The 12,409-nt window shown below is 40.2% G+C and overlaps 1 pseudogene; it reads left to right on the plus strand.

The window, feature by feature from the left end:
- The window catches only part of LOC130142100 (ankyrin repeat domain-containing protein 26-like), a 53,119-nt pseudogene that overhangs the window by 18,727 nt on the left and 21,983 nt on the right, over window positions 1-12,409 (plus strand).

Consider the following 12,409-nt stretch of genomic DNA (forward strand, 5'->3'; position numbering starts at 1 on the left):
CCAGCTATCACGGCAAGTTGTAAAGGAAGTTACCTTGTTTGCATGATGTGTGTTCTTTGGATGTGTTTGTATTTTTTTGGATTCAGGTTCTTGTGGCATAGTGATGAAAGTATATGTGGTTTAGGGCTGACCTGTCTGAACACCTAAACATTCTTGGATGCTAATGTAGCAGGAGAAAGGTATGATCTGGCTAAGCATTTTTTCCCCTGGCCTTAATTTTTTTATACCTTTCTGTTATGCTTTGCCTAGGAGCTAAAATGTGACTAAAAGTTCAGGGTTTCTGCCTGTACTTTGTGATGCTGTCTCTTGAGCATCTGCAGTGTAGAATGGCAGGGAAGTTTTGCTGTTGGGGTAGAACTCTTATCTGAAGGATTTCTTTTTACTAAATGGTCAGTCCTGCTTGTAGTGTAAGTACAATAGAATAGCTGAAGAAGCTAATCCAGTTTTAGTTTAGTAAGCTGGAAGCAAAACTTTAAAAGCTCTTGGGAGTTTGTAAATCTACTTGTCGAGTAGTTGTCATGAAAGTCTGCTTTGTATGAATCTACTAAGATGAGTTTAAAATCAGTGTAAAAAGGGGATAAAAGGTGACTATGATAATCTTGCTAAGGTATTTCCATACTGCTAGACCACCAAGTTTCCTGAAATCAAATGCTGTTTGTTTTTTAATTATTTTTTTAAATACAAAAGTTTTGCTATGGAGCCATTCTTAATAACGTTCCATACGCTTCTTTCATGAGAGGACTCAAACTGTTAAGATGACTAAAGCAGAGGACTTGAGAAATATAGGTGGGCCAGTAGATTGTGTGGGTTTTGTAAGTGATTTAATGTTGGAAAAAAATCTTAAAAAAAATGAAACTATTTGGAACTGTGCTATAAATGCAGATTACAACCGATTGTCATTTGGGTTTTTTCTTTCCTTGCAAGCTGAACCAGAACAACCTGATAAGAACTAGTTTGATTCTTCCTCATTGAATGATGTGTATGAGATTTCTGTGTCTGCACCCATGTTTTCTCTGTCCTATCGATGGAAAAGAAAATATCCCTCAACATCACGGTCATAGAGCTGTTATTTTATATAACTTGTAGTGTTATTTTATGGTAATTCATTACAGCAGACCAGCTTTGGCTTTTGAAATAATCTTTGTAGAAAGCAGGATTCAGCTCCTCCAAATAAGTATTTTGATCTTGTTTTGTTAACAAGCAAATCCTTATTGCTGCCTATGGATTGTCCTAGTTCTGTGAGTATTATTTCTTAAGTCCAAGGTGCATGATGGGAAGCGTGCATTGTCCATTTCTTGTATACTGATACAAATGCTGGATGATGAGGTAAATTGAAATAATGCTTGCAACTAATACTTAGTTGTAGAAACTACTGATGTTGAGTGGAGTAAAAATTTTATGAATTAAATAAAAATTAAATAAAATAACACTTTCTAAAACATTTTTCACTTCCAGGCTTTTTGGAGAAACCCAACAATTCCCAGGTAAGTATTTGTTCATGTCAGACTGACTACTTGTTCTGCTCATTAAATATTATGTAGTTACTTTAAGTGTGATATTTTTTTTTTGTCATTGGATTGTCTTTCATAGCTGAAGACCCCTGAATCTGTTTTGGAAAGGAATGAAACCTCTCCTAACAAAAAGCAACAGAAATCAGGTAATGTTCACTTCATGTGGTTCTGGGTTTAGCTTCATAGTCTTTCTAGATAGGAGTATTTATTAAAGCATCTGATTTGTTTTGCAGTTCTATTGGAGGAATTTGGCTTAGGAGATGCAGAAGATGTTGAAGGTATTCATAACAATCTCTTTGTAGTGTTCTTTTATGGACAGACACTTTGTACTTGCAATTTTCTTTCTAATATTAAATTAATGGCTCTAACAAGGCATCCCGGGAGCAGAAGGTCTACTGAAATATACCTCGGTGTATGTGTTTGCTCCCTCCTCTAGTCTGCTTTTCCGCACTGTCCATACCCTTCCATGATGTACGCTTCCTACACCGTACTTGCTGTCATTTCCCCTTTTCAGGCAGTCCTGAAATTTGCTTTTCTTTCAGTTTCTCAAAACCCCCCCTTCCTGATTTTCCTGGGTCTCTGAGCATGTGCTGTGGCTGATTCCAGGCTAGGGGGCTGTAGGCTAGGCTGTCCAGGAGCTGCAGGTGAGCCACAGAGGGTAATTCTTGGGCTCGTGCTGTAGCTGTAGTTTTCAGGAATTATTACTTGCCTGGCTTTTCTCTACCTGCCTGGCAGTTGTTTTGAATCATGTACAAACACGTTCCTCTGAGGCTTCCCTCTCTTGTTTGATGGAAAATGACCAGCAGGCTCAGAGGCAGGGGAAGGAAGTGAGGAAGAGAGACAAGATGGGAGGAAATTAGTGTCAGCGTGTTTCAGGAATTCTCTTTTCTTCGGAAACAAGGCTAAAGTTGAAGCGGCTAGCTGGTCGGCTATGTATTGGAGAGAGGATATGTAACCTTAATGGGTTTTTAATGTCTTTGTTCTAATGTTTATCAATTTGCATATTTGATAATTTGTGTTGTATTTTGTATTAATCACACTTGTTAATCAGATGAGAAACAATTTGCCACTCAGGTTTTAGAGTTTCTACAATTGGCTATTGACAATATAAACCAGAGAGAGGTGAACAGATATGTAGACAAGTAAGTGGACTTGTAACTTCGAAGTATAGAATACAAATAGTTCCAAGTTCTTTGGCATCTTCGCTTTAGGGGAAGAAAAAAAAAAGTGTTGTTGTTCTTTTGACAATAATAGAGATGCAACTTCTCTCTAGAAGTATCTCCCTCCTTCTCCTCTCGCTCTTCTCCCTTTCATGTGTTTGCAATGGGTAAGCAACAGGTCTTCTTTTGCCCTTTATTTTGCACTGACGGTGTTCTGGTAAGACACACAGATATTTGTTAGAGGTTGTTCAGTTAAAACGTGAGTTTTGGTTATGTCTGTATTCCACAGTAATGTGGAGTGTAGCCCCATAATGGACCAGTACATTACAATTTTACAAACACAGAAAGGAAAGGTTGCCTTTTCATGGCTCGTTTCATGTCAGCTGTTTTTCCTGTGTGGCTTTATTCATTTGCGTCATGCTGGTTTTTACCCATATGTTATCTTGAAGGTCAGGTGCTAAGAAGTAGATGTAAAAATTTCTTTCTTTCAAACATTTTATGTTTGGATTTGGGTTTAAGCAATTTAGATTGCTTCAGCAAAGCATCGTGATTCCTGCAGCACAAATATTTCTGACTCTAAAGGGATTGAATGCCATCCTTGACAACTTGATTTCATAAATCTGGAGAACAGGTATGGTATCTTGCATAATTAAATATCCAATGAGAGATGGAATTTCCTATTCTATTTACTTTGTTACTGACTCATAGTAATACATTCTTAAAATTATTTTTGAGTCAAAATAAAATAGCGGTGTTCTCATGTTTTCTGTATAGCAAAGTAGCTGCTGTCCACTGTAATCTGCAAAAAGTCGTTATGTACATTATGTACAATTTATGAGGAGGGAAGTCTCAGAATAGAGTGGAGAGGTAAAGACTAATTGGAAAGAACTACGATGACTAGAAGTCATCTTTCAGTGCTAGCTAGAGAGCAGACAGAGTAAAAGGTGGGGGAATGACAGGCAAAAATACTGGAATCTGGTTTACCCTGTGAATTTTTTATATACATTTTTTTGAATGACGGGCTCTTCAGAAGCCTTGGAGTAGGGTTCTGCCAGTGTTTTAACTAAGAATTTCTCCCTGTGCTAAAAGTGAAGAACTCTTGACAATGAGGAGTCATCCTCTTTCACAGTGTTGACAGAAGCCAATAACACAGAAAATAGACTCATGAATTACTGCTCCAAGAAAAGAAGAAATTTTACTTGCAACAGCTAATGGGAGAAGTCCTTAGCTTTTTAGTTGATGTTTTTTGAGTTATTTTTCCAGTGGTTGGAAAAATAATTACTGACTAGAGTTACTGACAGGATGAGAACTGGAATTTTGCAGGTAGAAGAACACTGTAGCCTTTCATCTTTCCTGCTTCTTCCTTGTTCTGTACCTATCATACAGAAATGTCAAGATTGATTAAACCCTATGGAAAAGGATTCTTAGGGGCTCCAATGTTATTAAAATCTTATCTAAAAAGGGAGACTTCAGACTCAAATAGCTGCTGCTGAAATCTTTCCTGTTGACCGTGATGGGCAAGGCTGAACAGGAGTTAGGGTTGCTTTTCATTCTAGCAGCATGGTGCCTAATTTGAAAGTGACTGCACTCTGAAACAGAATCCAAAAGACGAAGGCACCTACGTACTCTGAACAGAGAATGTGACTTGCATCCTTAGAAGGGCAGTACAAAACCCTGGGTGCTCGCAGGTCTGCTTTTATCCAGTTTTCAGGCAGATACAGTTGAGCAGAAAAGCTTATTCAGTCTGTGTTGTGCAGACCGGAGAGGTGTCACAGCTCTCCTGCATCCACAAAATATTGAAGTCTATCTTCTAAGCAAAATTGTGGTGCCCATGTTACGTGATGGGGGTGATGACGCATATCAAATTATATGGCAGGAAGCTGCCTGCATTTTGCTGTTTGTGACCTGAGTGAACATTGGTGAAGTGACAGAAGAAATCTGGTAAGCGTACCTTCATGGAAGCAGAGTAGGAGCAGCCCCGTCTGTCTGACCGACTGACCACCCGCTGCTGTGCTTGGGTGGAGAGGCTTCTAGGAGTAGCACGTAGGCAATGAAAGTTTGTAAAAGGAGTCACCTACAGGAGAAAATGCCAAGAGTGAGGTTGGCCCTGTGACTCATAAATAGTGAACCCTTTTGTATTTTTATGATTTTATCTATGTTCTTCCTGTCTTGCTCGCTTTTCTTGTGGGAAGAATGTTGTGTTCCTCTCCAGCAGCGAAGCTTTGTGTATTGAAAGGCTATTAGGTAGAAGCCATAGGATTATGGAGCAGGAAAGGAGATTAAGTGATTGAGGTGAAAAGAATCCATCTCTGTTTTTAGATGCCACACTTGACCTGCTGGGACTTGTTTCTTTCTGAATACTTGTTCCTTCAAAATGTTCAGTGTGCCTTCCACACAAACAATACAATGAGTTGCTGCTTCTAAATTGTGTCTGGAACTATCTGGAGTCCAGTTCTCAGATATAACAGAGATTCAAGGTAGGCACCCCATAATGGGGAGCCCAGACTGAGTGAGTGACTGCTTCCGAGGAGTTTGTGACCTGTCCAGTATTACGTAGAAATTCTAGAGAGGAAAGGATGGAATCCAGTTTTCAACAGTAAAAACATCCGGATCATGGGTTATTTCTCCACATTTCACAAGCCTGTCTTTCATTCAGTGGCCCGTCCATGTCTTCTGGAACAGATGGGGCAGCAGTTTGACTGAAATACTCTGTCTAGATCCATGTCTAGAGACAGATTTGTGTCGTGCAAGGAATAAAGCTGGGGTCTTCAAGATTTCAAGCCTGTGACTTTGTTGTTCATGATTTTCTGTGCACAACACATAGGGAAACTGAAATTGCGGGAGGAATACTGTGTGGCACACAGTGTGTCAGAGATACAGAGGTGTATATCTACGTATGAGAGACATTGTGCATGTTTAAGAAACAGGAATGGCCTCTTTGTGACCATATGTAGTGATTTTCAGCAAATTTCCCTTATACATTAAAAAGTAGAATGCCTTGGAAGAAAGGAATTCACCCAGATGCATCTTAAATCTGTATTATGATAATTTTCTCTCGGAGTGCACAAATTTGAGGGGATTTATTTTATGTTAAGATTTTTGTCACAAGTAGGATAATTCAAGATGCACTCTAGGTGTAAATAAGTAGTATTAAGTCGTGCTGGTTATAAAAATGTGTGGTTTTTCACTGCAGGTGAGAACTTGGGGTCTACCTTTCATATGTCATCATCAGCTGAAAAAGACGACGTGAAGGATGCCATTGAATATTATGGGGTGCAGGTATGTAAGCCCAAATATTTTGGATTACAGTCTGATTCAGTAAGTTGTATTATACACTAAGGTAAAGAAAACTTACCAGTCAGTGAATAATGCTGAAGAGAGAGTCCTGTAGGTGAAGGCTGCATTACAGTCTGAAGGAGAGTTGGATACAGTCGTCTTATGGTGGGGTAAAATCCTTGTCACTGTGTCGGATGCTTGCTGTTACACTGATTTGTTTTCAGTTGGTTTGCTTAAATTTTGAGGGGTGTCTTTCCTCTTGTGCACTGCTGAGAAACAAATGTGTGGCCACATGTGGGGGTTTTTTTGCCTGTGCAAAATGCACATTCAAGTGAAGAGGGAGATTTGTCTATAATATGCTGATCTGTTTGATGAAACATGCCGGTCTTCCTCTTTGTAAGCCAAAGATCAAAGAGAACACCTTGAAATGTGGTGACCTTTCTGAGGCTTCCCCAGTCTCTGCAAAATACACTCTTGTTTGGCCAAGTGAATTGTTTGAAAAGGGTTTCTCAGAGGGTATCCTAGAGGGGAATAAGGCAGGCGTCCTGCTTGTGTTGGGCGTGCGGGGCAGGGCTGCACAGCGGGGTCTGGCGTCCTCTGGAACACCCGAACGGACAGCGTAGCAAATGATTTCCACCCCACAGCCGGGCATCACGAGAGAGGGACGTGCCTAATTCTAGCAGGCAAAGCGCAGGACTTAAGCCTGTTGCAAGGTGGTAGTAGTTGGCCAGTGAGCTTGGGAAGGGGGAGGGTGAGACAGGTGGTGTCTGGCTGAGGTGCTCCTTCCCTCTTGTGAGCGGAGGGGTCTTTGCCGCGGGAGAACAGGGCCTGGCTGACGAGAGGAGCACGAGGAGCGTGACGGTCTCAGCCCGCTGGGACACCAAGGCTGCAGGCCCTGTTCAGAAGGCACCACGAGCCGAGGAGGCGTGTGGGGAGGGAGCGTGTGGGCAGGACTGTGACACGGGGCAGAAGCAGTCGGAGCTGTTGAGAAACAGCGTGGGGACAGGGGCTTGAGGGGGCTGGGTAGGGTTAAGGCATGGTGCGGTTTTCCTGCAAGCTTGGGTTCCTGATTCCTGGGATGAGGGCAGGAGCAGGCAGGTTTCCCTAATAAATCCTTTCCTTTGCACCTTGGAGTGGAATTTATTATTTCTGAAGCTTGGGTGAAGAAATAATCCTCCCTTAGCCAGTTCTTTGTGTGGTGAACGGTAAGAAGCTTGTCATGTTCATTCCCGTTGGGTTAGCTTAGGTGGCCGGGGACTGTGCAATGCCAGAAGGTAGAGCGCGATGGAGGGAGGAGGGTGGGTGAGAAAAACGTTGGCAGTTTTAATGAAAAATGGTATTAAAGCAATAAAACATGAAAAATAAACGTGCTCTGTGACAAGCCCCGGCAGTTACAGAAAGCCAGCAGGCTAAAAGGTAAAAGCAACCCTAATGCCTAGGCAAACCTAACCCAAGAAACTGCTGTCTCTGAGTCCTTCTCTTGTTAAGAAGATGGTGTGCAGTGAACCTTTCATTTAGTATCCCTTGATTTTTCTTATAAAAATGGCTTTCAAAATGCCTTATTTCTATTATAGGATGAGTTTGCAACAGAAATTGCATACATCAACTGTAATTTTTTTTTTCTTGATAATCTTTCTGTCTGTACCTGTTTACTTAAGGATAAATGTATTTTAGAAACTATCAACTTGATAGAAAAAACAGCGCATGAAAATCACACTGATAAGGCAGAAATTTCACATCAGAAATTCCACAGCAGAAAATGAGGAATTGCACAGTGCTGACAAGCAGTTCTAAGTCCAAAACCTTGGAAAGAAAGAGATGCAAGAATGTGGGTTGAAAATGAGAAGAGGGAATTGAAAACAAGTTTTAAAATGTTACAGCAGAGCTAAAGCAGCTGCTTGGTGAAATTAATGAAACTGGGAAAACTACTTCCCTTGTGGAAGAAATGTCAGAAGATGGCTTCAGTGCTGAGCTGAAGAGTTCTCATGTTGTTTCATCTCATGCAATAGAATTAAGTAACAGCTTAGAAAGTAAAGGTGGATTTGGAGACATTAAACTTATGCTAGGTGGAAAAGTACCCAAAATGGAAACAGTAATCCAAGTCTTGGTGTCCTTTCTGATCAAGATAACTGAAATGCAAACATGGAAGATACCTGGAGTACAGATGAAGAAGATTGCACGTATAATATGGATGATACGAAGGTGCCTCTAGCAAATGGAAGTAGTAGAAACGTAGTGGGAGGTCCTGAATACTCCCTGAGATACAGCTTAAAACCCAGTCTTTTGGATGACATTTCTAATATTATTCCTACAATAAGACAGTTTCTCCACGTGGTGAAAATGCACTTTTTGTAACAGAGAGGGAACTTGGAAAAGACTCTGGATTTAGTGATGATTTTCCCAGGGACTGCTTTATTGAAAACAAAATAGGAGAAGCAGAAATGGAAAGTCTTTTTGCAAATGCTCAGCAATCATACGTCGTGCTGAAAAGGAATCTTGATGAAGAACTAAAACAAGATACGGGAAGATTTAAGGGTAAGGTAGGAATGCTGCAAATAGTATTCCTGGCTTTGGAGAAAGAGAAGGTACAGCTGCCAAAAGAAGGTTCACCTGCTACTCTTTATTCTTTAATCTCGCTCCAGGTCAATGGTCCAGTTCACTTTAGCTATTCATCATTAAAGGAAGATGCTTCCTACAAATTGGGTTTTGTTTTAATGGAAATACATTACTTGTGAACAAAGAGAGCAGTGGAGAGTTGTCTTTTTCCCCATTTTTGGAAAACGGAATGCATTATTGCTCCAGTTTAACAGTAGGTGGCACTTGATTCCAGTGCAAGGAGTTACCACTACATTGCCTTAAAAAGAAATCCATACAGTTCTGTCGGTTCTGATTCTGAATCAAACAATGAAAATAGCTTCTGAACAGGCTCTTGACTAATAATTCATGTGCTGTGGTATCAGCGTGGTGTGTCTTCATTGCCTTTCACTAAAATTCCTCTTCTCTGTGAAACCATTTGTGTTTGTGGGTTTGGGATCTTTTTTTTTTCTTTGCTCCCCTTGTTCAGGGAGCAGTAGCCCAGCACAGTTCCACTTGATATTCTTTTCTGGTGGTGTTACAACTGACATTCTGCAGTCCTCCTAACTCTTTGTCCATCAGTAGTGCTTTCACTTTTTTGTTGTTCTCATGTTTTAAGATACACTATTGTTTTCTTTCTAAGGGCCATATTCTTGTTATCTTTAATCATGAGTGAATTCAAAGTACTTTCAATGACATAATACGCTTTGTAGTGTAATTTTGTGAAAATGCTTCTCTAATTTTATATTATTTCAGGGGTAAACCCTGAATTAATCAATCTTGGATGTGGTGTTTCTGTCTTTTAGAAATACTAAGAAATACATGAAGCTTAACTTTCTTTTATAGGTTGAGAAGGAAAAAAGCAAACGAAGAATTTCAAAAGTGCAGGCGGTGGCAAAACAGGAATGTCTTGGTAAATTAAATATACCATCACACAACATCACTAATCGGCAAATGAAACAAAAGATTACTGTAAGGAAGAATGACTGAAAATGGAGAATGAAAACACTATAGAAGAAAAAGGCAAAAAGAATTTTTCATCTGGGGAGAGCTCAAAATTGATTAAAATGCCAATGAAAGGGTAAGCTAAGGAAATAATCTCTAATTCTTATTTGTAGTACTATGTAAGTGTCTTAGGTTTTCTAATATTGTAGTAGTTGAAGTAGTTTCCTCAGTGGTGAAAGCCATAGTGAGTAGTCCACTGCTTCTCAAAAAGTGAAGAAAATGTCTTTTTAGAAAACATGATGCTCACAATATTCAAATTTATTGCCTGCTCTAAAAAAAGAAAAGGAAAAAAAAATAAAAACCCCACCCCAATTCCTGTGATTTCTTTGTCAATACTGCGGCAAAATGCATCTTCACAACCAGAACTGAAGACTGGAAAAAGCAGTTATTTTTGTAGGAAATGGCCACCTAGAAAAGAAAAGTAGGAACTTGGGGTTTGCTGCTACTCCCTTTTCTAGGTGATTTTAGTGATCTCCGTGCAGTTGGTGTTTTCCTTTTCGTTAAGTTAATATGCCCTTTGTCAGGAGAAGATGATATTACCAAACCAATCTCAAAAGTCTAAAGGAGGCTCACATATTTTTATGTAAACCTAAGCAGGAGTTTTTTCCTGTCTGTCCTTCAAAGGAGTCTCTGCTCTAGATTTTCTGTAACACGGATACTATAGGTATTCCAGCTTAACCTGCGTCTAGCTCAGATTCCAGGTGTCCCCCTCACTCCTAGGGGCAGGTTTTTTAAGTACTTGGGTATCTTCCACGATCTTTGCAGTCAAGTCTGTCATTTTATAGTAGATATTTTTTGTCTCAGTCATTTCTGGACATCATCTTAAGTATGTCTGTTTCACAGAAATATTTTTTGTAAGCCTACTCACTTGGTGATTTTTTTTTCCCCTTTCTGTTTAATGCAGTAAAATTGCCCTGAATGCCAAAGTTGCAAAGAAAAGTAGAAGGCAGCCTTCAAAGCAGAAGGCTCATCAGCAGATGAGCTCTTCCAGTGGCAATCATGGTCAAGTACTGGATGATAGCACTTCCAGTGAAACACCTGAGGACGAAGGAAGGTATGCATATAAGGAATGTTGAAAATAAAACTTACTTAATGATGCAAATTGACCTAAGAGCTAGAGGCAAGTTTGGGTTTTTGTTGTGTGTTGAGGTTTTTTGTAAACCTGATGCATATGAAGATGCTTGTTCTTTCTTGTGGCCACACTACCTGGTGCACTTTGTGTTGACAAAAACTTCCCTTTTGTTTAGAGTGCCTTGAACATGCTGGCCAAGTTACCCATAAGGTCACGTGCACAAATTCTGATTAATTACATGAGCGTGTGCACAGGCATAGAAGTATTTTATGTGTTTAAAAAGGGCGAGGAGAGACTTACAGAAAAGCAACATCACTCTTTCACTGCAGGTATCTCGGGATTTTTTGCCCTGCACCCCGCTCCACCTTTTCTCTTGCAGCTGCGTACCCTCCTGACTTCTTGCCCACCCTGAACTTTACTTGTGTGGGTTGTGGCAAAGTGAGAAAGAGAAGTTGTTGACACTGTTCAGCACTAGCTAAAAATGTGGTGTGTTACCAACACTGTTTTGGTCAGAAATCTAACACACAGCCCTGTGTGGGCTGCTGCGAAGAAAATAAGCCAGACCCAGGACACCAGAGAATCCAAAATTACAGTTCTTTGACCTGTAGGAGAAGGATTCTCGGTACTGAAGAGAGCTAAACCCCTGGTGTTAAACAGGGAATGCACGTAACCGTATAGCTACATGTCTGTAGCTGTAAGATTTCTGTCACTTTGTGTGAAGTTGAGAGAACAGTTATTTCAACTATTTGCTTAATATCTTGCGGAAAAATTAGCCTTCCAATAGACATAACAGTACACAATAATTGTTTCAGTCTTGAACTATATCTAGCGAAGTTACTATACTAGATTTTCCTTTAATTCACTTCTGAAATGAAGTTTTCAAACGAACTTCAGGTATTATTAATACTGCAATGTAAGCATTCCAGTACTGAAATATATTTCTGTTTTCTAGACCTGCAGCAACAACTGGGAGTGAAAAGAACAAGGTACTGTAAAACTAAGTTCTTGATAAACAGTTTCTATCAACTTTTAATCACTTAGATGGGAGCAGTGTTTATGTAGTGATCGACCAGATGTGCAAATTGCTGCTGGTATGCAGCTTCATTGTATTTGAGCCAAATCTGTGGGCTGTGAAGGAGAGAATGAATCATTCATGCATTTGTAATGGTCTGTAATCCTAGACAGTGGAATTACAGAAAGTACTGTATTTTTTGTAGGTCAGCATACCAATGGAAGTAACTGATGACCCTGGTTTAACTCACTCATCTGACCCAACTTCAGAGGATGTGGAATTATGAACTTCAACCTACAAGGAGGCTATGCTGCGGTTAGAAGAGCTTTGTGTGGATCATACAGGTATGTTTTCAAGTCACCATCTTCAGCTGTTACAAGTTCCCCTTAAAACATGGTTTCTTTGTATGCACTCCTAAGTATTTTAGTTTCGTATTTTGATATAGTATCTCTTTATGATTAGAGATCTCCCTCAAAAGCTGTGAAACTGTCACCTAACCTGAGATGTTGCCTGCATTACCAGCCAATGTGCCTTACGTTATCATTGGTTCTCTGTCTAGTCAGAGCTGGAGAAGCAGCTTCTTGCAAAGTACAGTTCAGCTCCTTCTAATGGGGTCATCAAAAGTCAGCAAGAGCTTTTTCTTCTTTATATCCCCTTGATGTGGTTTAAGCCCAGCCACACCTAAACACCGAAGCACCACACAGCCACTCACTTGTTCCACCCCAGTGGGGTGGGGGAGAGCATCGGAAAGGGAAAAGTGAGAAAACTCATGGGTCGGCATGAGGACAGTTTAATAGCA

This window comes from Falco biarmicus, chromosome W (assembly GCF_023638135.1).
Source record: "Falco biarmicus isolate bFalBia1 chromosome W, bFalBia1.pri, whole genome shotgun sequence".
Classification (NCBI taxonomy): domain Eukaryota; kingdom Metazoa; phylum Chordata; class Aves; order Falconiformes; family Falconidae; genus Falco; species Falco biarmicus.